Genomic DNA, 21,997 nt, shown 5'->3' with positions numbered 1-21,997 from the left:
GGATGCCAAAGGACTGAAATTTGTCATCATTCATCTAACACATCCAGAGGACTGAGACACTGAATGGGAAGGAAATGGGCATTCAGGTCCCTAGAGAGTTGAACCCTTTCAGGAAGAGTACAGTTTCTCAGGATTTTCTATGGCCTCTAGGAGCCATCCTTCAAGGCCCCCCATTTCCCACTTTACATACTCTTCAAAACAACACTGTGGCAAATAATGTAGCTTCCAGGTTTTCTGGTGTCTGAAAGAGGGAACTCTAAATACTGGTCTCCAGTACGCTGGTTACTTAGCAAGGGGTATTTTCATTCTAAATGCATGAGCGTTCATTTTGATTTATACATTAATCTCTTGTGAGTTTAGTTCACATGAGTCACCATCTAATCTCCATCCTGTCGGGAGGTGAACTCAAGTGAGACCTGTGTAGTCATAATTTTTTTCCGCATGTCTCCATTTCTTCTTCTACCCACCCTTTCCAGGGATGATCTATGGCCACACGACATTGGTTTCTCTCTGTGGATTCTCTCACTGTTTATCCTGGCCCATTTTGTGGCCAGTCAGACCTCTCAGGTGTCTGGAGCCCCTGCTCTGTACCATGTCCTTTATAGGCACCAGGGTGGCAGCTGTTTCCACAGCTCCTTTGGCTGTGGGGGAATCCATGATCCAAAGAGAACACTGAATCCAAATACATCTGATATCTGGTGTCCCCAGAAAGCAAACTTATTTCACGGATGTGTTTGTACCTATTTGTCTTAATGGGCCAATTTCTTCTGGAATTGTAGTTTTCCTCATGTTGGAAAGAAGATACAGCTCCTGACTCTGGCTCTCTGAGAGGTCTCTCTCTCTCTCTCTCTCTCTGTGTGTGTGTGTGTGTGTGTGTGTGTGTGTGTCTCAGGCTCAGAACCTTCCATGCTGTTTTCCTAGTGAATGAGTGTGATTCTGCCTGAGGGTCTAGTTCAACTATCTAGGAAATAAGAAATCCCCCAGCTTCTCCGAGGTATTGGCCATCATCCCCTGTCTCCAGTCAGTTAGTTCTGTGAGACCTTATTGGAATTAATTACAGATACTGGAATTTCACTTTTATAATGTATGTATTTTTTCAGGGTAAGTCAGCTTCTTCCATGATTGCTTTTCTTTTCTTTAAAAAGTTTTTTTAAAATTTTTTTTTTTTTTTAACGTTTATTTATTTTTGGGACAGAGAGAGACAGAGCATGAACGGGGGAGGGGCAGAGAGAGAGGGAGACACAGAATCGGAAACAGGCTCCGGGCTCTGAGCCATCAGCCCAGAGCCCGACGCGGGGCTCGAACTCCCGGACCGCGAGATCGTGACCTGGCTGAAGTCGGACGCTTAACCGACTGCGCCACCCAGGCGCCCCTAAAAAGTTTTTTTTAATGTTTATTTATTTTTGAGAGGAAGAGACAGAGCATGAGCAGAGGAAGGGCAGAGACAGAGAGGGAGACACAGAATCTGAAACAGGCTTCAGACTCTCAGCTGTCAGCACAGAGCCTGACACGGGGCTTGAACTGGGGAATGATGAGATCGTGACCTGAGCCGAAGTTGGATGCTTAACGAACTGAGCCAACCAGGCTTCCTCATGATTGCTTTTCTTATCACATCCAGCCTTCCACTACCTTGGACCCCAGGTGTGTGTTCTCATTATTTTCTGGCCGTTCGTCAGGCGAGGTTACAATATTTTATCTCTTTTTGTTTTTTCCTCCACTGCTCTGATGGCTTTGAGATATTATTTACTCATCATAAAATCTGCCCATTTAGCTGCACAGTTTGGTGAATTTTTATAGTCACGTACGATTGTGTAAACTATCACCACAATCTAGACAGAACACTTTCTTTACCCTACCATGTTTCTTTTTTCTGCTACTTTTTATTTTTAGTTCTTTTTTTATTTTTATTTTTTGAGAGAGACCGAGCCTAAGCAGGGGAGGGACAGAGGGAGAAAGAGAGAATCCTAAGCAGGTTCCATGCTCAGCATGGAGCCCGATGCAGGGCTGGGTCTCACAAACCGAGAGATCATGACCTGAGCCGAAATCAAGAGTCAGACGCTCAACCAACTGAGCCATCTAGGCACCCCTCTGCTGTTTTATAAAGGCGGCTAAAAATTCTTGAAAACACCATGTACCTCACACTTAAAGATCCTTTACAGGGAAACATTTTAGGGGAAGTTTTATTTAAAAGCTTTAATCTGGGTGACACGTTCAAAGTTCTGACTTTGGGATCCTTCCAGGGCTGAAGTTCCAGTTGTATTTCTGAGCTTTTTCTCCCAGTTAAAGGCCACATTTGTCATCTCCATCTGCTGTCAGTGTGGAATATTTTCACAGATGTCAGGTGTCTTGGGTGAGGATTAACCCACTGGCCTCATCCCCTCTCCAGTCCTGCCAGCTGCTGTTTTACCAGTCCTTGGTTGGCCTCACAATTCATCCACCGATGTCTGGTCTCTCCCTTGCCAACGTACTGAACAGAGTGTCGCAGACCTTAGCAGCTTTGGAAAGCTGTGCTATCCAGAAGGTGGTACACTCTCTTCAGTTCTTCCTAGGGTCTAGCATTCCATTCAACATCCCAGCTCTCCTTTCATCAAGAAAATGGAAGTGGGGGCGCCTGGGTGGCGCAGTCGGTTAAGCATCCGACTTCAGCCAGGTCACGATCTCGCAGTCCGTGAGTTCGAGCCCCGCGTCGGGCTCTGGGCTGATGGCTCAGAGCCTGGAGCCTGTTTCCGATTCTGTGTCTCCCTCTCTCTCTGCCCCTCGCCCGTTCATGCTCTGTCTCTCTCTGTCCCAAAAATAAATAAACGTTGAAAAAAAAAATTAAAAAAAAAGAAAATGGAAGTGTATGTTTTTTTCCACGTGTTCTCATTGCATACCAACATCTGTCCGATATGATTACGTATGACCCTAGCAGAATAATTATGCCTCACTGGATCTCCATTTCCATTCATTTATGAATTTATTAATCAATCAATGAGCATCTGGGATGTGTGAATATGTGGCTTACATATGGCAGACGTCGGCCAGCCTTGCCCTTTATGGTACCATCTAATTTGATCCTTAAAACAACACGGGTTTTGCACTCAGGGAAACTGGTGGCCATAAGTGATAGTGCTAGGACTCAAAATCTGATTTTCTCTGATTGCCAAGATTATACTCCTTTCTGGGTTAGTGGTGCTGGAAGTGTGCTTCCCCAGTGAAGATATCCAGGAGGGATTTGGCTCTATGAGTCTGAAGTTCAACAGAAGTGCGTCAGACAAAAGTAGGGATTTAGGGGTCACTGACATACGGATGGTCTTGGAAGCTATGGGATTGCCAGCAGAGAGGGAGAGGTAATCTGACTAGAATTATAGCCCGGACACGGTCTGCTTCTTTGTTCTTCCCCACGACATCCTTTTTCACTGCTCAGGGAAACTTTCCCTGACCTAAGGAATCATTCCTCTTCTCCTTGATTGAACTTGGACGAGACTGGAATTTACCACGGGGTTCAAGTATGCTGGGAAACCAAAACATGGAAAACCCCCAAACCTAGACATGAATGCATTTAGAAAGTACCTATTTTAGATCACAGCTTATTTATAATCAAGCCAGAGACTTGTGTCTCTGCTCTTCCTTATGGAGTACTTCCTCAAAATTTGCTCTTTCTTTCTTAACACTGCCAAGCCCCACAAAAATTCCACATTTAGAATTTCTGGGATTCTCCCTCCCACTTGTTCCCATGGGAGGCCTAGATTTATTCTGTCTTGGTTTTTGGTTAATGAGAAGCTTCTAGCTGAAGATTATTTTCACTTTTGTATATCACACTTCAGACTCCCACGGCCCACTAATTAGGTTGTTTATCTCACTCACATATATTGCATTTATTCAGAGATGCCTGAATGTCTTTATTACCTGAAGAAGAGCCCAGGCCAGGTGGACCTCCAATCTTGGGACTGTGCTGTGTATGTAATAAGCGTTCATCCTGTGAGACAACTCTGGGAAATTGAGAGTAGGAAATAAGGTTGTGTTTCCTTTGACGGACTGGAGTTAGACATTTAGGACTTTTGGACCCTGAGGAGGAGCAAAACCCCCTAACGCAAGGGAATTATGGCAGTCCCTGTTGATATTTTTATTGTTTTAAAGAAAAGAAAACAAATCGCTTTCCAAAGATAGTTTAAATGTCATCCTGCCCGGAGGAAAGGCGATGGGCTAAATGACTTCCCAAGGTCTCCCTTAACCCAAGGATTTTGATAACCGCTCACCCAGATGTGCTCCTTGAGTAAAAATCAGCTAGCTGTACTTTTCCAAGTGAGCACTTGAAGATGTGGTTCCTCTGAAAGTGTCCAGGTTTCAGTGATATATCGCTGCTCTTCATCATGAACCCCAGCACCTTCTCGCAGATGCTGGAATCTTCTGTCACCAATACAAGCAAATCCATTTCTCTCAGACCCCCGAGTGACTCCCAGGCCACTCGGAGAGAGAGAGTCAAGAGGCTTAATGCTAAAATTACCTGGCAAGGGACTGCTCATTCTGGCTCAGGAAGAGACAATACGTGCCGGTGGCTTAAAGGCTCTGCAGGTTAGGGGTTGGGAGACTGGCGGCTGCAACTGGCTCAGTCCCCGACTACCTGTGGCATACGTTTCTGTGACCCCTGAGACCTCATGCTGTAGAGGTCGGGAGCGCGGGGGGCTCGAGTCTAACTGGGTCTGCCGCTAATGAACCGAATGACCTTGTGCACGCTACTGCGATCCCTTAAACTCGGTTTTCAGTTTTGCCTTTCGTCAAATTTTGGCGACAGTGCCTACTTCATAGGAGCAGGGGGGGATTAAAGGGAAGGATTGAGCATCATGCGGCAAATCCGATGCGAAGGTAGGTGCCCACTCCCTGTTAGGTGCTGTCATTCCTTTAGTTTTCTTACTTGTAGAATGAGGAGCTCGGGCGAAGGTAGGAGGTCTTTTTCACCTTTGAGGGTCCGTGAGTCAGATGCTATTTTTTTCCATAGTGGTGTCTATCTCATTTTCTCCTCCTGTCTCCTTGGGGACCCCACCGTTTCCCCCCGACCACAAGGCTGGCTGTCCTGGGGCCTGCTGTGCTGCCTTCTCTCTTTCCCATAGCACGGGACCCCTCACCCCCCTCGCCACTCACTTCTCCACAGGGTGGTCCTGTGTTTGATAAAAGATCCCGTCAGGGCTACGAGCGTACATTCCCCTCCACCTGGGCCATGAATCCCGTCAGGTGCTGAGCAATGGTGTGGCCGAGCCTTCCTCTCTTGCGAGCAATCCGCGAGACCGCCTGACATTCATAAGTTCCGGAGCTGTTTTTCCCTCTGAAACAAAGTCATCTCCAAACTTTTACATTATAGATCATCCCAGAGCTTTATTTTCACCATCACTGGGCTGGAAAGGGGACTAAGATAGCCCATATTTCCCTCCTCCTCAAAATCAAGCATCTCAAATAAAAACCCTTTTGATTCTCATCTTTTCCATTTGCTTTCCTAATGCTCAAATGAAAACGAGACTTTGCCTTTTGATTTTCACTCCTTTGTCAATTTTCCGGTGGCTGCCAACCCAAGAGCGGTGGGGACAAGCTTCAGCAACTCCTCACGGGCGGGGACGTGACGGTGGCAGTTCTGTCCCCAGGCAGACGGGCAGCCTGGGTGTTCTCCCAGTGCCACTTTTGCTAATGCCCCAGGACTAGTTTGACTAACCATCTTGTACAACAGTTGAAGTCTGTGGGGCCGCGTGGGAGCTGGACTCTTCTAAACAGCATGTGTGGGCACAGAGTGCACATACACAGGGTGGGCAAGGACCTCAGAAGCCAGTTTAAGTTTCCAATTCCTCCTGGGCTTCCCTGTGGTTTCAAGATAATTTAACTTCCTGATCCCTGGCAGAATCAGATGTCCTAACCTACGGAAAGCTGCTAATAATTGATTGCGTTGACCCTAATAAGGGCATTTACCACTTGAATGAGGACCACATGAAAAGGGTATTTAACCTCCAATATGCTTGTCTAATGATACAATTTCAAGGAGACTACTAGCAGATTGAGGGAGATGTATTTGCCCTGGAATGTGTCCCTGGTGTTTGTCAAATTTCAAATCACATGTGTAAGGTAGCCATGTCACTCTAAGTATATTTCGGCCTGATTTTACACACACACACACACACACACACACGCACCTGCTCTGGTTGGGGTTCTCTCCCCAGCCTGCCTGATAATGCCTGGACTGATACCGCTGTGACCCAGACTTGCTAGAGCTTGTTTTATTACTGCATGATTCTTAAGCTTTGTTCTTCCTTTCCTTTGAACTTTTGAGATACTGGTTTTTATTTTACGTGGCTCTTCACTGAAGGAAAGCAGAAATTTATTTGGCAGGTGTAGTTCTTCGTTTTAAAATTAAATTGACTCTATCCTTTTGTCTTCGTCCCTCAGAAGCACTTATTTACATACGTTCCCACTATTTCTTATTTTACTTCCTTATCATTTTCATCATCCCTTTCTCTTCCTCCCTCTGTCCTCTTTCTCTCTTTTCCGTACACCCCCCCACACACACACACATACACACCCACACACAGTCACTTTCTTGGTTAGATTGCTTTGGTTTTCATATGAATAATTCTTCCAGCCATGTTCTATAACCTGATGCTGAAGTGGGGGTCACTTGATGAACTCTTTGATGAGTATTGCCCCCTGGGAGGCAATTATTTTCATGGTTAGAGAGGGCGTCCCTGGATCCTAAGGTTCTTTCCATTTCCTTTCCTTAGCTTAGACATACGAGTTCTTTTGTGCTCGGCAGTTTCAGTTCAGGTTTTATTGACTCCTACCTTGGGATTTTTTCTATGGAGAGTAACTACTTGTATGCTTGAGACCAAAAACTCTGGCTAACCATATTAAATCAGATGGCTTGGCAATGTTAAAAGGTCGAAGTGGTCCAGATTTTGTGGGCCCTGATGCTGATACTCTTGTATTTTTCTTAAAATAATTACAAATTGCAAATAAATCATACTCGGGGGCTTAAAAGGGATCCATGCAAGTAAGGGTCCTCAAGCTTAGGCTCCACTTGATGGTAAATTTATTTCTTGGAAAGTGGGATCCTCATTGCAAGACCCTTAAATATTTTGCTCCACCAAAAATCTTGTTTGCTCTGCTATCGTTCTTTAAGATCCCTCAGTCGTCTGCTTCACAAGTACCCACTTACACTTAAAGATAAGAGAATCTCTATTTCCCTTTTGAGCTTATCGTTCAGGTCACCACGAGTCCCAGTTGCTTCTGTCTCATGATTTTGGCTCCAGCTTCTGGCCCCTCTGGTCTTGGCTTTCCTTTCTGTTTATCTTTGGGTCCTATCACTTCCAAGCCTTCCTTTTCTAGATTGGATTAAAGTGCCCTACATTTCCGGCTCATGAAGAAATTTCCTGCTGTAGGCTTAGCTCCAGGGAACACAAATTCCCTTCAAATTCCAGTCTCTGGGGCTAAAATCGAGATAGGCTAGATCTGTTTGTCTGGTTAGATGGAGGAGAGGGGTTTCAGACAGTTACAGAGCTTCAGTTCTATCCATAATGAATCCAGGACAAACCCTCGACTTGGCTCCATTAGTTACCTCTTTCACCATAAAAGAGAAAAAAAATCAACTTTTTCCTTTTAACAAATACTGCCATCTCATATTACACAAGGGCTAATTGTCTCTGGTTGTATCGTGCCGTATTGGAGGTATGCCCAAGGGGCCCTGACAGGTGAAGGGAACTGAACCCACCCTAAGGATGCCGAAAGGTTTCCATGAGGAGGTCACGGAAGACTGTGAATGCCAAGTCAGCCAACTTGAACTTTATCTTGAGGAAAATGGAATCCACTGACCAGGGTGGTGGCTTCACCCGCGTTCCTTTTAAAGATCTCCTGTTAGCAGCTCATGGAATATGGGCTGGAGGAAGCCTTTAGAGGTGGGAAACATAGTCAACCAATGCAGTCCAAGTGTCCAAGTGAGAGACGAGGACTCTGATGGTAGGAAGGAAAAAGAGGCCAAGGAGATAAGACGCAAGGACTTAATATTTAGGAAATAAAGTAAGTAGGGCTGATTATCACTTAGAGCCTGAAAGTCTAAGTCAGGGTCACTGGCAAGACTCCTCAAGGGCCACGTTTCTCCTGCCCACCTTGTTCTACTTCATCCCCTCTCTAGCTCGGAGAGAAAGAAGTTGGGGGAGGAATGGCAGGGTTCAGTTTTGTAAGACGAACTGTGTTTATTTGTGAAGTTCTGCTACCACATAAGGCCAGTGGCAGGTCAGAGGCGAGTGAAGGAAACTGCCCTCCGTGGGACCCCAAATTCTAACCGGCTATAGACCTGGTTCCGCTGCCATGGCTAGGGGAGCTCTTCAGCTCTCTTCTGCCTTGCCCAGCTGTTCTGTCTGGGCTGGCTCTCATTCTCAGGCCGCTGATTTAAGAGAGCAGCCTTGCCTTTCACTACTGTTTACGACGGGTGAGACATGGGCTCTCGGGGCTGAGAAGCACTGTAATTCACAGAGCGCACGGCTCCCACTGGGTGAAGCTCAGATATATAAGGGCTGGCCTGGAAACCAAGGCCTCCTGGATTCTAATCAGACAGGCCTGATTCCTCTCCTTCCAGTGGCTTTTATGACCCATCCTTGCCTGAGATGACAGAGTTCCTCATTGTCCACCGAAAGGTAAAAATCCGTAAGAGGCAATTCAATTTCACAGGCCATAAAGTTATATGTCCACTTCTTGTACTTCTTCTTCTTGTTTATTATGGCAGAAAACTTCTGAGTTCACCATCTATATTTTGTCAGTGGATAGAAATTGTTTTATCCTACATGTTTCTCCTGCCGCCTGCCACCCTCTCTCCTCACCCTGGCCTTGCTTGTATCTCATTCTATTCCTTACGTAAGAGATCCCTTAAATCAAGGCTCACCACTTCCTGGCAGATCAAAGCAATCTGCCCGTAGCTGAGACTGGGGATGAATTTCCTCTGGGTGATGGGATTTGTGGTGGAGAGGGACAGAGGAGGTAAGCAAGAGGAGGGGCAGACGCTTCCTTTTCTGAGCAGCACTTAGAATAACCATATAGTTTTTCTTTTCCCCTGGCCCCCTATAGTTTTACATACACAGATTCAGCGTTTGCATCCTGAGTATAGTAAAAACATATAGTTCCACGTGTTTATTGTTCCCGTATTTCTATTACACCTGATAAGGAGGCATGTGTCACGGAATCAGCCTTGCATACAGTCCCTTGGGGGAGCAGTTTTCTGTCTCATGCGACTTCTTGCCCCTATGGACATGCCTCACGGAGCCAGGACTAAGCCCCTGATGAGAAGGTAGCCAACCATCTCCATCACCTGGCTGAGGATGCAAAACCTGGGCCAATCAGATTCTCCCTTTTGAAAATTTGGGGTTCCCCCATCATTTTATTATAAAAAATTTCAATCATTTAGAAAAATTGGAAGAATTAAACATTAACTACCCATAAACCCACCACTAGATTCTATAGTTACTACTTCACTCTGTTTTCTCACATTATGTATCCATCTAGCCATTCTTCTAGTGATCTAGAAATACATAATATTTTTTATGCATGTTAAAGTAACTTGCAGAAATCACTACACCACGTTAACATGGGTAGGGAGACTGTCGTGAGTTGGTGGAGACTATTGGAGCTAGAAGGTCACGTAGACTGGGGGATGGAGGTGACTGGGTCTCAGTCACGGACAGCTGATGAGTGGTTGATTCAGTGTGCAGAGAGAAGGAAACGAAGCAGACATGGAGAGAAAAGCAGTGGCTTCTGACCACCGTGGGGCACGGAGATGCAGAGAGAAATTGCTTCAGTTCAGAAACTTTTCCAGGGCTAAGTTATCATTCCCATGGAACCCAGCTGTACCTATATTTTATTTTATTTTATTTGGTGTACAACAAGATTTCTGGATCCTTTATAAAATCTCTTTTTACTTGAGTTTTTTCTGGCAACTTAAAGACTCCTGCTTTGAACACCTTATTTATTTCAGCAGAGTCACTGGGCTCCTACCATGGTCCAACGGTTGTTAGGCACCTTGAAGACATGATTCCCTCTTCCTGAAATGCCCTGGCCCCATGATTCCACACCAGACAATCAACACCTGCTCTTCCTTTAGTGGCTCATTTCTGTGAAGCCCTCCCTCACTGGCCTAGGCAGAGGGGACCAATTTCTCATTTGGGCTCCTGGAAACCTTTATACACACCTACAATGTACTGATCTCAACACTGTGCCATTGTTAACATTTTATGTGTCTGAGACCTCTGTAGATTGCGTGATGATGCAGGTGATGTAGTCATGTTTGCATCACCATGAGCTAATGATATTTAGCATATGGTAGGCTTGCAATAAACACAGCAAGGTTTATATGTATTTTCTTCCATTGGTATGACTGGAAAGCCTTCTGGACATTTCCTGCTAGAGGGTTGCAGCAACCATGGACGTGCATTGCTCAGATCTCCCTGCAAGAGAGAAGCTCCTACAAGGAGCACAGTGAGCCAACAATGCAGTGCTTTGGGCTCTGTCATGGTACTTGAGTTGAAGACATGCACTCTTCTAGCAACTTTCACCAATGACTGAGAACAGGGGTATGCGTACGGGCAGGGTGATGGGATCTACACATTTCTGACCACCCTGGGGTCGGCCAGCACTTTCTCAGAGCTGCACTGCAGTCTGAGACTCTTCCTACCCAATCTTCCTTCCTTCCCTTTCTTCTTTCAGAGTTGGTAGACCTTCATCATGGCCTGAAGGCCACCCAGTTTATTTCTTTTCCCTGCCTCCATTAGCTTTCATGGGTATTACCCCCCAGTAAATCTCTTGCATTTCTGTCTTGGTGTCTGATTCTTTGAGAACCCAAATTGACATAATTTTTCCTAGAAGTGGTAAAAAAAAAAAAAAAAAAAAAAAGTTAGGTGGTAGTGTGGGGTTTGGGAACTGGATCCCCGATCACCATCTGGCTGTCCAAAAGGATCTCAGCCGGAGTAGTATGTGGTCCGCAGGCAGTTCTTGCAAGAGGATGGCTGTCCAAGCGGTAAAACTTTCTCTAGTTGCGATTTGGGGAAATGTCCCACTAGAAGGAATGCCCTTCCTGCTGTGATGATCCCAGCATTGGAAAGATACAGGGGAAGAATGTGCACAGGACAAGGGAGGTGGCTGGTTATTACGACGTTGCCGTGACCCCCCACAGAGGGATAATGAGAAACCGAGGGTAGTTAACAAACAGCTGAAACATAAGTGTGTTGGCCAGAGACCCTTTCTGGTAGCTTCAAAAGCTCGTTATCGCCTGCGGTGGATAATTAGATACAGCTGAGGAGGTGATGCAGGTTCTGGTAGTTACAGTCACAGACGTCAAATATTGAATGTTTAGCTAAAGTTCAGGTCTAATACGGTGGTAGGGACATCTAGGTGAACATCATGGGTACTGTGCTTCTGTAGGGTCCCCTGAACCCTCAGGGCATGAAGAAGTTAACTACTACTATTAACAGATAACATTTCTCCTGTTTGAAAAGACACTGCAAAGACCTTGCCTCCACATGGCAAAGGCACCCCCATAAGGAGTTGTACTTCCTTTCCCAGTTGTCCAGACCAATTGCCAGAGTTAAATCCCACCATAACCCACCTGTGGGGAGTGTTGAGTCTGATAAGGAAGGAAAAGGCTTGTATCTCACAGGAGATGTAAGAATTAGCCAGCGTTTCCTGGCAGACACCCGAAAAGTACCCACAGAGATAGATATTGAAGATGCTCAGAGGCTGGGACATAGACTGAATCAGAAGCATTCATTACTTGGGGGCCCCCTCTCGGGATATAGTTTTACATCCTGGAAAAGATCTTAGGGTTTGGGACAAACTCACTACTAGAGCGGGTCTCAGAAGCCCAAAGAAGATGATAGCCTGTGCGGAACAGAACACAAATGCCTGAGTTTCTGTAAAAGATGGGGTAGGGATGACTTAGGAGGTTTAGGCGCAGGGAAGTAAGCATGCTGGAATGGGTAGATTATCAGAGGCCAGAACACCCACTGGAAGATTATGTTCCAAGGGAGGGCCGAGAAGACAGACACTATTCAGGAAGGCTGTCAAAACCGCTGAAGAGGGGGGCATAGCATCACTAACAAGTTCAGTGGTGGCTTTTTTTCTGCAGGTTAGGGCTGACAAGAGACAGGGCTGTCACAAAATTCGACTTATTAAAGCAATAGAAATGACTGGGCCCCAAAGCAATCGAAGCCACGTTGCTGTTCTTAATCTTGAGAAGCTGGTACGATTGGAGGTAAGCCAAGGGGGATTGACCCACAGGGAATTAAGGAGATGTTTATTTCTTTCTGAAATCTTGGCAATGATAAGAAGATCCTTGATTTTGGGGCGCCTGGGTGGCGCAGTCGGTTAAGCGTCCGACTTCAGCCAGGTCACGATCTCGCAGTCCGTGAGTTCGAGCCCCGCGTCGGGCTCTGGGCTGATGGCTCAGAGCCTGGAGCCTGTTTCCGATTCTGTGTCTCCCTCTCTCTCTGCCCCTCCCCCGTTCATGCTCTGTCTCTCTCTGTCCCAAAAATAAATAAACGTTGAAAAAAAAAAAAAAAAAAAGAAGATCCTTGATTTTGTTTTCCAACCTTGCGAGTTGTGGAACTTTCTGACTTTCTATATTTTCTCTTAATTCTGTTTCTACCCAAGACAATTCTTACCCGAATTCACACCTCTCTTGTAGTATCTTATTAAATCCTGTCAGCAGAAGCCAGCTCATATGTCCACATCTTGCTGCAAAATCACTCCACTTGACCAGCTCATTAGGTGCATTTTCCATCCTCCAGGTGATTGCATGAGACAGTTTTAACTACACGTTTCACCACCTCATAGCACACCCATTTCTTCAGCTTTATTTAATAGTTTCTTTCAGTCAGGTTTTTTTTTTAGGTTTTGGTTAACGTAAGCTCCCATTTCTAGGTCCAAATATCTGTATCAGTCAGCTCTTGCTGCGTAATAAACCATCCCCCAATTCAGCAGCATATAGTAAGAGCCACTCGTTACTTTGCTCACAAACCTGCAGGTGAGCCTGGCTGCTCTGCTTCAGACTGTGTGACTTCTGAGAGGCTTGGCTTCAAACTGCAGGCCTGTGGGTCACTGCCTCTGGTCCGTGGGAGACTTTTACTTTGGAAGCAGTGGGTTACCCAAGACATGTTCTTCCCATGGCAACGGCCAAAGCCCAACTGAACAAGTCCCACCGCACATAGACAGCTTATGTCTTTTCTTTTTTCCTTTTTTTCAATGTTTATTTAATTTTGAGACAGACAGAGACAGAGCATGAGTGGGGGAGGGGTAGAGAGAGGGAGACACAGAAGCCGAAGCAGGCTCCAGGCTCTGAGCTGTCAGCCCAGAACCTGAGGCAGGGCTTGAACCCACGATCCACGAGATCATGACCTGAGCTGAAGCCGGCCGCTTAACGGACTGAGCCACCCAGGCACCCCAATGTCTTTTCTAGTGTCACACTTACTAACCTTCCATTGGACAAGTCAAGTCACGTGGCCAACCAAGCCCGACCAGCAACAGTGGAGTGGGGAAGCATCTCCTCTCACAGTAGAAAGGAACAGAGTGAATACTTTCTGAGCACGCATCTGAACTATCATCGGTACACTAATTTGAGGAAGTTTTATTGGACATCCAAGTAGAGTACTTGGATGTATATATGTGTTCGGATTTCAAGGCAGAAGTGTAGGCTAGAATAAAAACTTTTTGAGTTAGTAGCATATAGATGCATATAAAGCCATTACCCAGGATTAGATTGCCGAGCGAGCGTGTGCAGATAGAGAACAGAAGAAGTGCACTTACTGAATACTGGGGCAATCTGGCTTTCAGAGATTGATAAAAGAGGAATCAGCAAAGGAGATAGCGAGGAAGTGATTAATGAAGGAAGGGGGAAACCAGGAGAGCACAGGGTCTGAGAATACTTACAGAATTCCCTTCAAAAAGTATTTAGGTGAACACTTTAAGCCTTAAAGAGCCGTGTTAGAAAAGAAAAACAAAAAAAGTAGAAATTAGTAAGATTAACATCTAACTGAAGATGTTAGGAAAAGGTCAACAAAATAAATCCAATTAAAATAGCAGGAGGAACGTGAAGAAAGCAGATATCAAGGTGACAAAAACAAAAATACAGTCAGGATGACTAACGACACTAAACATTTGTGTCTCAAAAAGACTAGTTCAGTTCACACAACTACGGTGAGATTAACCAACTCACAAGAGAAAGGCCCAAACAGGTAATATTAGAAATGGAAAAGAAGTCAAAGTGGCAAGTGCTACAGAGGCAAAAAGAAGAATAAAAGTATCGATGCAATGCTAATAAAGTTGAAAATGAATGAAAGGGACAGAATGCCCCCCAAATAAGGGATCAAATCTGCATCAAGAAGAATTAGAAAGCCAAATACTCCATAAAAATTAAAAATATTGAAACTATAGTGAAACGTTTCCATAAACGTATCACCCAGAAGTTTATTTTTCTTTTGTGCCAAATTGTAACACTCGAAGAAATATTTCTGTGTTTACTTGAACTATGGCAGAATATAGGAGAAAGAGAACACCCTAACTCATTTATGAGGTTAGCAAAATTTAAAATAACTAAACAACAGTGGGGAAATTATTATTCTAGATCACTATCTCCCATGAACATAGGTGTAAAATTCCTAAACAAAATATTAGCAGATCCCTTCTACTGCTGCATGAGAAAAGATGATACGTCATGACCAATTTGGAATAAATTCTACAATGTGAGTTTAGTTCAACATTAGACTAGCAATTACTAGAATTCAGTGAATTAACAAATAAAAAGAAAAAGTGACAAAATTATATTTCCTGTAGATGCAGAAAAACATGTTATAGAATTCTGCTCATATTTATTATCTTAAAATATACTCTTAGAAAACTAGCTAAAGAAGGAAATTTCTTTCATGGTTAAATATAATTCACAGGAAACCTAAAGCAGCGGTGCTATTTTAGTGGTGAAGTGTTGAATGCATTTTGATGTGTTTATTTTTATTTTTTATTGTTTTTAATGTCTATTTTTGAGAGAGAGAGAGAGAGAGAGCACAAGCAGGGGAGGGGCAGAGAGAGAGGAAGACCCAGAATCCGAAGCAGGCTCCAAGCTCTGAGCTGTTGACCTGAGATCATGACCTGAGGCAAAGTCAGACGCTTAACTGACTGAGCCACCCCGACACCCCATTGAATGCATTTTTAATAAAATAGACAAGACAAGGGTGTTTATTCTCACCATTTTATTTAACATTGCACTCAATGTCCTAGCAAAGCACTAAGGTAAGAAAACATAAAAGGTAGGAGAATTAGAAAGTAAGAGGCAAAAGTGTGATTTTTTTAAACAGTTATGTTATTGTATATGGTAGGAAACCTACAATGATCTAATGTATTAGAATAAAGAAAAGAGTTAAGCAAGGATGTTGGATATATGAATATATTAAGGTTAATGGCATTCCTATGCTCAGCAACAAACGTTTAGAAGATGTAATTTTAGGGGTGCCTCGGTGTCTCCGTCAGGTAAGTGTCCAACTCTTTATCTTGGCTCAGGTCATCATCTCACAGTGTGTGAGTTCAAGCCCTGAGTCATGCTCTGCGCTGACAGCACAGAACCTGCTTAGGATTCTCTCTCTCCCTCTCTCTCTGCCCCTCCCTCCCTCCCTCTCTCTCTGTCTCTCTCAAAAATAAACATTAAAAAGAAAATGTAATTTTAAAAGGAATCATTTGTTCTGGCTTCTATAGCAGTAGAGGACCTTGGCTGAACTAATCTTCCCTCAGATAACAATTAGAAAATATGGAAAAAATGTTTTTAGAATTGCCTTGCTTTTTGGAGAAACAAGAGAGTTACTAAAAGCAGAAAGAAGCCAGCAAGGAGTCGGCCCTTGAAAGATGAACCATGAGTTAGGTATTTTAATATGAGACATTCCCCAGTGCAGCAAAGCTCATTGGGCTGAAGGCCACAGCCCTACTGGCTTAATGTGTTAGAGAACAGAATTTGGGACAGTTAAAAAAAAATAAAAATAAAAACATAGAAAATTAGGTGGGAAATCCTAGAAGGCAAGGATCCACAGAGGGGTAAACCCCAAAATCTGTATGTATAGAATCCACCAAAATCCTTGGATGGCCATTAGCTTTCCTTTCACAGGGGAAACTGTAGAAGGAGTTGTGATAAAAATAAGCAACAAAGAAAAACAGTGGAGGCTGAAGTCATTGAGAAATTTATACTTCCATCCATTTCAGGAGAGACAAAATTTGGAGTTTGAGCACAGCTAAATTAAAAAAAAAAAATCACTCTTCAGTGTACAATAACCGAATCTAGACTTTATACAATTTTCATAATGTCCAGTATCAATCAGTTATCAAGAGACGTGTGAAAGAAACTGAGAAATCTGCCCCATACCTGAGAAGACAGCCCAAGTTCAAGAAGAAGTGGATGTTGGGGTGAGGAGATAAAGACTTTAAAGCAGCCGTTGTGAATATGTGCAAGAATTCAGAGAAAGATGCATTCATAATGAACAGATGGGAAATATAAGCAGAGAACTAACAGTTATAAAAAAAGAACAACATGGAAACTCTAGAGCTGAAAAGGACCATTACTGGAATGAAAAATCCACTCAATGAATTAACAGCAAATTGGAGATGGCAGAAAAGCCAGTTAACATGGAGCTAGAACAATAGAAGTCCGCCAGAGGCGAAGGGCGGGGGGGAGGCACAGGCCTCCAGTTAAGGACGGAAGAAGTCACAGGGGTGAAAGGTACAGTGTGGAAAATGTAGTCAGCGGTACTATAATGGCGTCATATGGTGACAGATGGGAGCTACGCTCATGGTGAGCATAATGTATAGAGTTTTCAAATCACCATGTTGTAAGCCTGAAACTAATGTAACGTGTGTCAATTATACTTCAATTGAAAAAAAAAAAAAAAGCTAAAACAACAGAAATTACACAACCTGAGAAGTGGAGAGAAAAATAATGAATAAAAAGAAACAAAGCTTTACAGACTATATGGCGATAGTAAGAAATCTAATATATGTGTAATTGGGGAACCAAGAGAAGAGCTGGAGAATGTGGCAGAAAAAAAGTATTTGAAGACATATTGGGTGAAAACTATCGAAACAATCGAAAATTCAAAAATATACACACAGGTACAGAGTAAATTGATTTTTTTAAATGTTTATTTTGAGAGAGAGAGAGAGAGAGAGAGCACATACAAGCAGGAGGGGGGTAGAGACAGAATCCCAAGCAGGCTCCACATTGACAGTGCAGAGCCCAACACAGGACTCCTTCTCATGAACTGTGAAATCATGACCTGAGCCAAAATCAAGAGTCAGATGCGTAACTGACTAAGTCACCCAGGCACCCCCCGACCCCTGCCCCCGGTAAATTGATTTTTGATAAAGACACCAAAGCAACTCAATGGGAAAAGAAAAGTCTTTTCAGGAATGATGCAAAGGCACCTGAATATCTATATAGAAAACAATGAACCTCAAACCCTTACCTCACTGTACAAAACAATTAACTTAGTCTAAAAGCTAAGACTGTAAAGCTTTTAGAAAAATTATAGAAAGATATCTTTGCAACCTGGGGTTAAAAGTGTTTCTTAGATGTTGAAACAACAATAATAAAAGCAAAGCAACAAATAAATTAGATATCAAAATTTAAAATATCTACTCATAAAAAATTAAAAATGTCTACTCATCAAATAGCCAAACCACAGACTGGGGAAATACATTACATGTAAACATACCATCCTGTGAAACTAGATTAAAATGAAGAAGTTTTATCTTTCAAAATACAGCATAAAAAATGTTAAAAAGGCAAGACACGAATTTGGTGAAGATACTTGTAACATATATAATTACCAAAAGATCAGTATTCAGAATCTATAAAGAATCTATCTCAGGAACAGCACAAAAGCTATAAAAATGAATAAATTATAAGAAGACGAAGCTTGATGATCCAATTGAAAAATGGGCAATCACTTCTCAGAAGCACCAAATTAAAAAAAAAAAAATCAACCTCTTTAGTAGGAACATACTAATTGAAGTCACAATGCAATATTTCACATTTAATAGATTGACAAAAGATTTCAAAGTCTAACATTTCAATCAGAATCCTTATGCACAGCAAGAAAAAGTGAAAATTGGCACTAATGTTTTGGAAAAAAACAAACAAACAGCGTTGCCTAGTTTACCTGAAAATATACATGCCTTTACCTTACTTAGCAACTCTCTTTCTTGCTACATACCTAGAAAAACTCTGGTACGTACCACCAGGAGACAGATAGAAGAATGCTCACATGAGCATTCGGTGTAGTGGCAAAGTATTAAAAACAGTTCAAATATTTATTAACAATAGAATGGATATATTGTTGAACAAATGGAGTACGATACACCAGTGAAAATAAGCAAATATGGCGATACACAGCAACATACACAAATCTCAGGAAAATGAAATTGAACGACAAAAATGCAAGGTCCAGAAACCTAGAATGGGATTCTATTTTAAAAAGTTTAGAAACATGCAAAACTGAAGGGTATATTGTTTGGGTATAAAGATATACGTCACAAAATAATCATAAAAGCAAGAGAGTGATAAGCAGAAGACACGGGCTGTGGTCTCTAAGAGAATAGGGAAATGGATGAGGTTGTTGATAGGTTCAATGGTGGTTCCATGAGTAATGGAAATGTTCTGTCTCTTACACTGGGATGTGAGTGGGTGGATGTATTCACATATACGTAAGAGTATTTCTTCTATTTCTATTATCTCTATTTCTGTTTCTTCAATAGTACATAAAATAGAGATATGTAAATATAAAATATAAATAGTAAATAAAAATGCATACATCTCTCTTGGAAATGTTTATTGACCCCATGGCGTTCATCACCATGATAACAATTCTGGAAGTGGAAAATCTGGGGTGTGAATTCCAGCTCCCAGAACAGTTTAACGGGGGTTGTATGCTACGTCCTTGTTCCCGTCTCTCAGCCTTATTTCCTTTTCTGCCTCACAACCTCTGCTCTCCCTTATCAACAGAAAAACACATCCTATAATGGAGTACTTAGGCATGATCAAAAGAAATGTTAGAAAAGAACTTAAAAAATAACTTCACCTTCCTCTCAACAAGTGTTTAAGATATGTTCGTTTTCAAGCCTCTCACCGGTAGTTGTGCTGACCCTTGACATAACTGGCCAGTCAGCATTTGAGAACTCTCACTGGGGTTGAAGCTTTCGACCTCTTTAGCCCCAAGATAGATCCATTACAACCACACGAATCTTTCTTAATGTACAGCCCTAATAGATAAAGTCTCTATAATGGGGGGGAGGGATGATAAATAAATCAGTTATATTATTATGCATGTTCTAAAGTCAAAGAAAATATTGGTTATCCCTAAATATCTATATTTCATAAGTAAGGAAATGTAGGGTGAGAGAAAAGTGAGAAAGAGGATTGCTCAACCTCTAGTTTGTTTTGGTTTTGGTTTTTGTCTTCTCCGCCTAGAAATATGACCTTCACACCGAAAGAAATAGAACAGACACAGCTCAGGAAGAATTAAATCCCAAGAAAGGTATGGAACGTATCAAAGAACCTAGATGCCCTGGAAGAGTAAAGTCCCCAGGTTCAATAAACCATTGGAATTCTCACAAAACTTGTATTGGTCCTTGCCAAGCTGTTGTTCTGTATCTAGGACCAAAAATACCAACTGCCCACGCTGGAGAGGTAGGAACACTGCTTTACTAGAAGCTCACGAGAAAAGATTAGGTGCTATTTTAGTTGACTGCATGCTGAATATGCATCAGACATAACAAGAGATACCAGAAAGGCTAATGTCATCTTAGGCTGAGCTGAAAGGAGTGTGAGGCCCAGACAAAGAGAGTTTAATCTCCCTCTGTTTATTTCTGGCATTTCAAGAGAAACATTGACATGCTCGGTATGTTCAGTCGGAGGAGGCTAAATCGATTGCGCGGAGGACTGGAGACTATGCCACAAAAGGTAGAGGTGCCCGGTGTGTCTAGAATCGTGAAAAAACACCAGCCTTAGCCAGGAGGAAGGAGTCAGTCCAACAGCTGTCTTCCAACATTTCAAGGATTGTCAAGTACAAAAGTGATGAGACATTTTGCATCGCTTCGGAGTGCAGAACCAAAGAGAAGCGTTTGGAAGTGAGGGGGGAAGAAATTCCATTCGATAGGAGAAATTCTAACGATCTCTCAAGCAGATGTGATGTTGTACAATCCACAGATAGTCTCGTGTGCATCGTCTCCCGTTAGAAACAACCCCTGAACAACCGGTGGTTGAGTCAGTGGCTGGGCACGTGTAAGCAGAGGCTAATGAGTCACATTAGAGTAGATGTACGTAAAGACTATTTCTGACTCAGACTGTGAATTAACCAGGAGCTCCTGTCAAGCCAGCTTCCAAAATGACAAGGAACAGGAAACAAAAGCAATAGCACTTCAGCACTTCATCCTGTGTCAACTTACACTTTCCAAAGTAAAAAAAAAAAAAAAAAAAAAAAAAAAAAAAAAAAAAAGTGAAAAGATACATGTCTGTGTTCACCGTAAGGGAAAATAGGTTGATGAGGCACTTTTTCCGTGCTTTACGGCATGCAAGCGGATGTTGACTGCCTCTCTTCTGGAGGTTTCTGCTCTGGATAGGAAGAGAGACCACAGAACCCTCGGGTCCCCTCTAAGGCCAAGGTTCTGTGAAAGTTATATTTCACATGCGGCTCTGTTCCTTTCTAAAATGGCTTTGCGCAAATCATTTTCATTCTCTGGGCTTTATTTGTCTTTTTTATCCAATGAGACTAGTGTGATTTTTTTTTTTCTTTTAAAGAGAACTCACATTCTACAGTGAGAAGATTTTATGAAGGATTTGTGAGAGCTTTGTTCTTCCACATTCAATCAAAAATTAATTGATCTTAAGTTCTGGTCCTGGTAAGATCGTGGTAGCAGTATAGTTTCTGAACTTTTTCCAAACTCCCCTGAAAACCAAAGAGAAAATTAGGGTAGTATAAGAAAATACATATGAGTTATGTGTTTAAAAATACTAAGTGATAAGAACCGTCCCCCTCCCCGCCCCCGCCCCTTCACCTTAGAGTACTGGTCAGTGTGATCCAAACCATGTACAGCAATGGTACCTAAAAGCAATCAGCAGTACTCTGGTGGTGGTTACTGTTTGGGGCGGGAACACTGGATGGTTCAGAAGGTGGGAGGTGGCTGAAATGGGGAAAGGGAAGAGTGGTTCCGTTGCAAACCTGTGCGTGCCCTACAAACCACGGGAGCCCGAATCACTTATGAATATTCACCCTCAAGAGGAGAAGGCCTTTACCCAGAATGAAAATTTGTCTGCACAAGCCTGAGAACGAATGTGAACTAGAGGTTTTTCCATGCTGTGACCTGCAGCTGAGAGCAAACACGGGCACATCGCATCGCCAAGGGATCCGGCAGTGCTGGAGTCAGGCAAACGCTTGACGAACTGCAAAGCGCCCGGTCAATATCCTTTTCCGGATATGGCATCTCCCTCTGAGGGGGAAACCGCTAGAAACAGGTGAATGGAGCAGGCCCGTACCACTGGACAATTGAGGGGAGGGAATGGTGGCCCCAAGGGAATCTGATCCCGGAAAATAACATAACAACCAAAGCATTCATCTAAAAGTCAGACCACAGCCTTGCAGGGACAGGAGCTCTGGGAAACACGGGCCTGGAGGTAGAAAACATTACTGACCAGGCTTAGGACCGAGAGATAGACAAGCTATGTTTTGTGTTCTTCACATTAACAGGGGAAGAGGAGGCCTGAGATAGACTGAGAGAACTTCCCTAGTTCCTCTCCTAGCTCCTTGCTGCCCCAGGAACTTCATCCTGATAGTCTAGGGAGAGCCATCCCTTTAAACATGTGACGTGTAGGGAGGAATAGAGTCTAATACAAAGCTATTCTAAGAAAACAGGTCATAATGAAACAAATACACAAGAGTCCAGGAATAACCCCAGAGAAATAAGGACACAAAGC

Source organism: Puma concolor, chromosome E4, assembly GCF_028749965.1.
Source record: "Puma concolor isolate L17-30 chromosome E4, mPumCon1.1.hap2, whole genome shotgun sequence".
Lineage (NCBI taxonomy): Eukaryota > Metazoa > Chordata > Mammalia > Carnivora > Felidae > Puma > Puma concolor.
Note: the sequence above shows the minus strand (reverse complement) of the source record.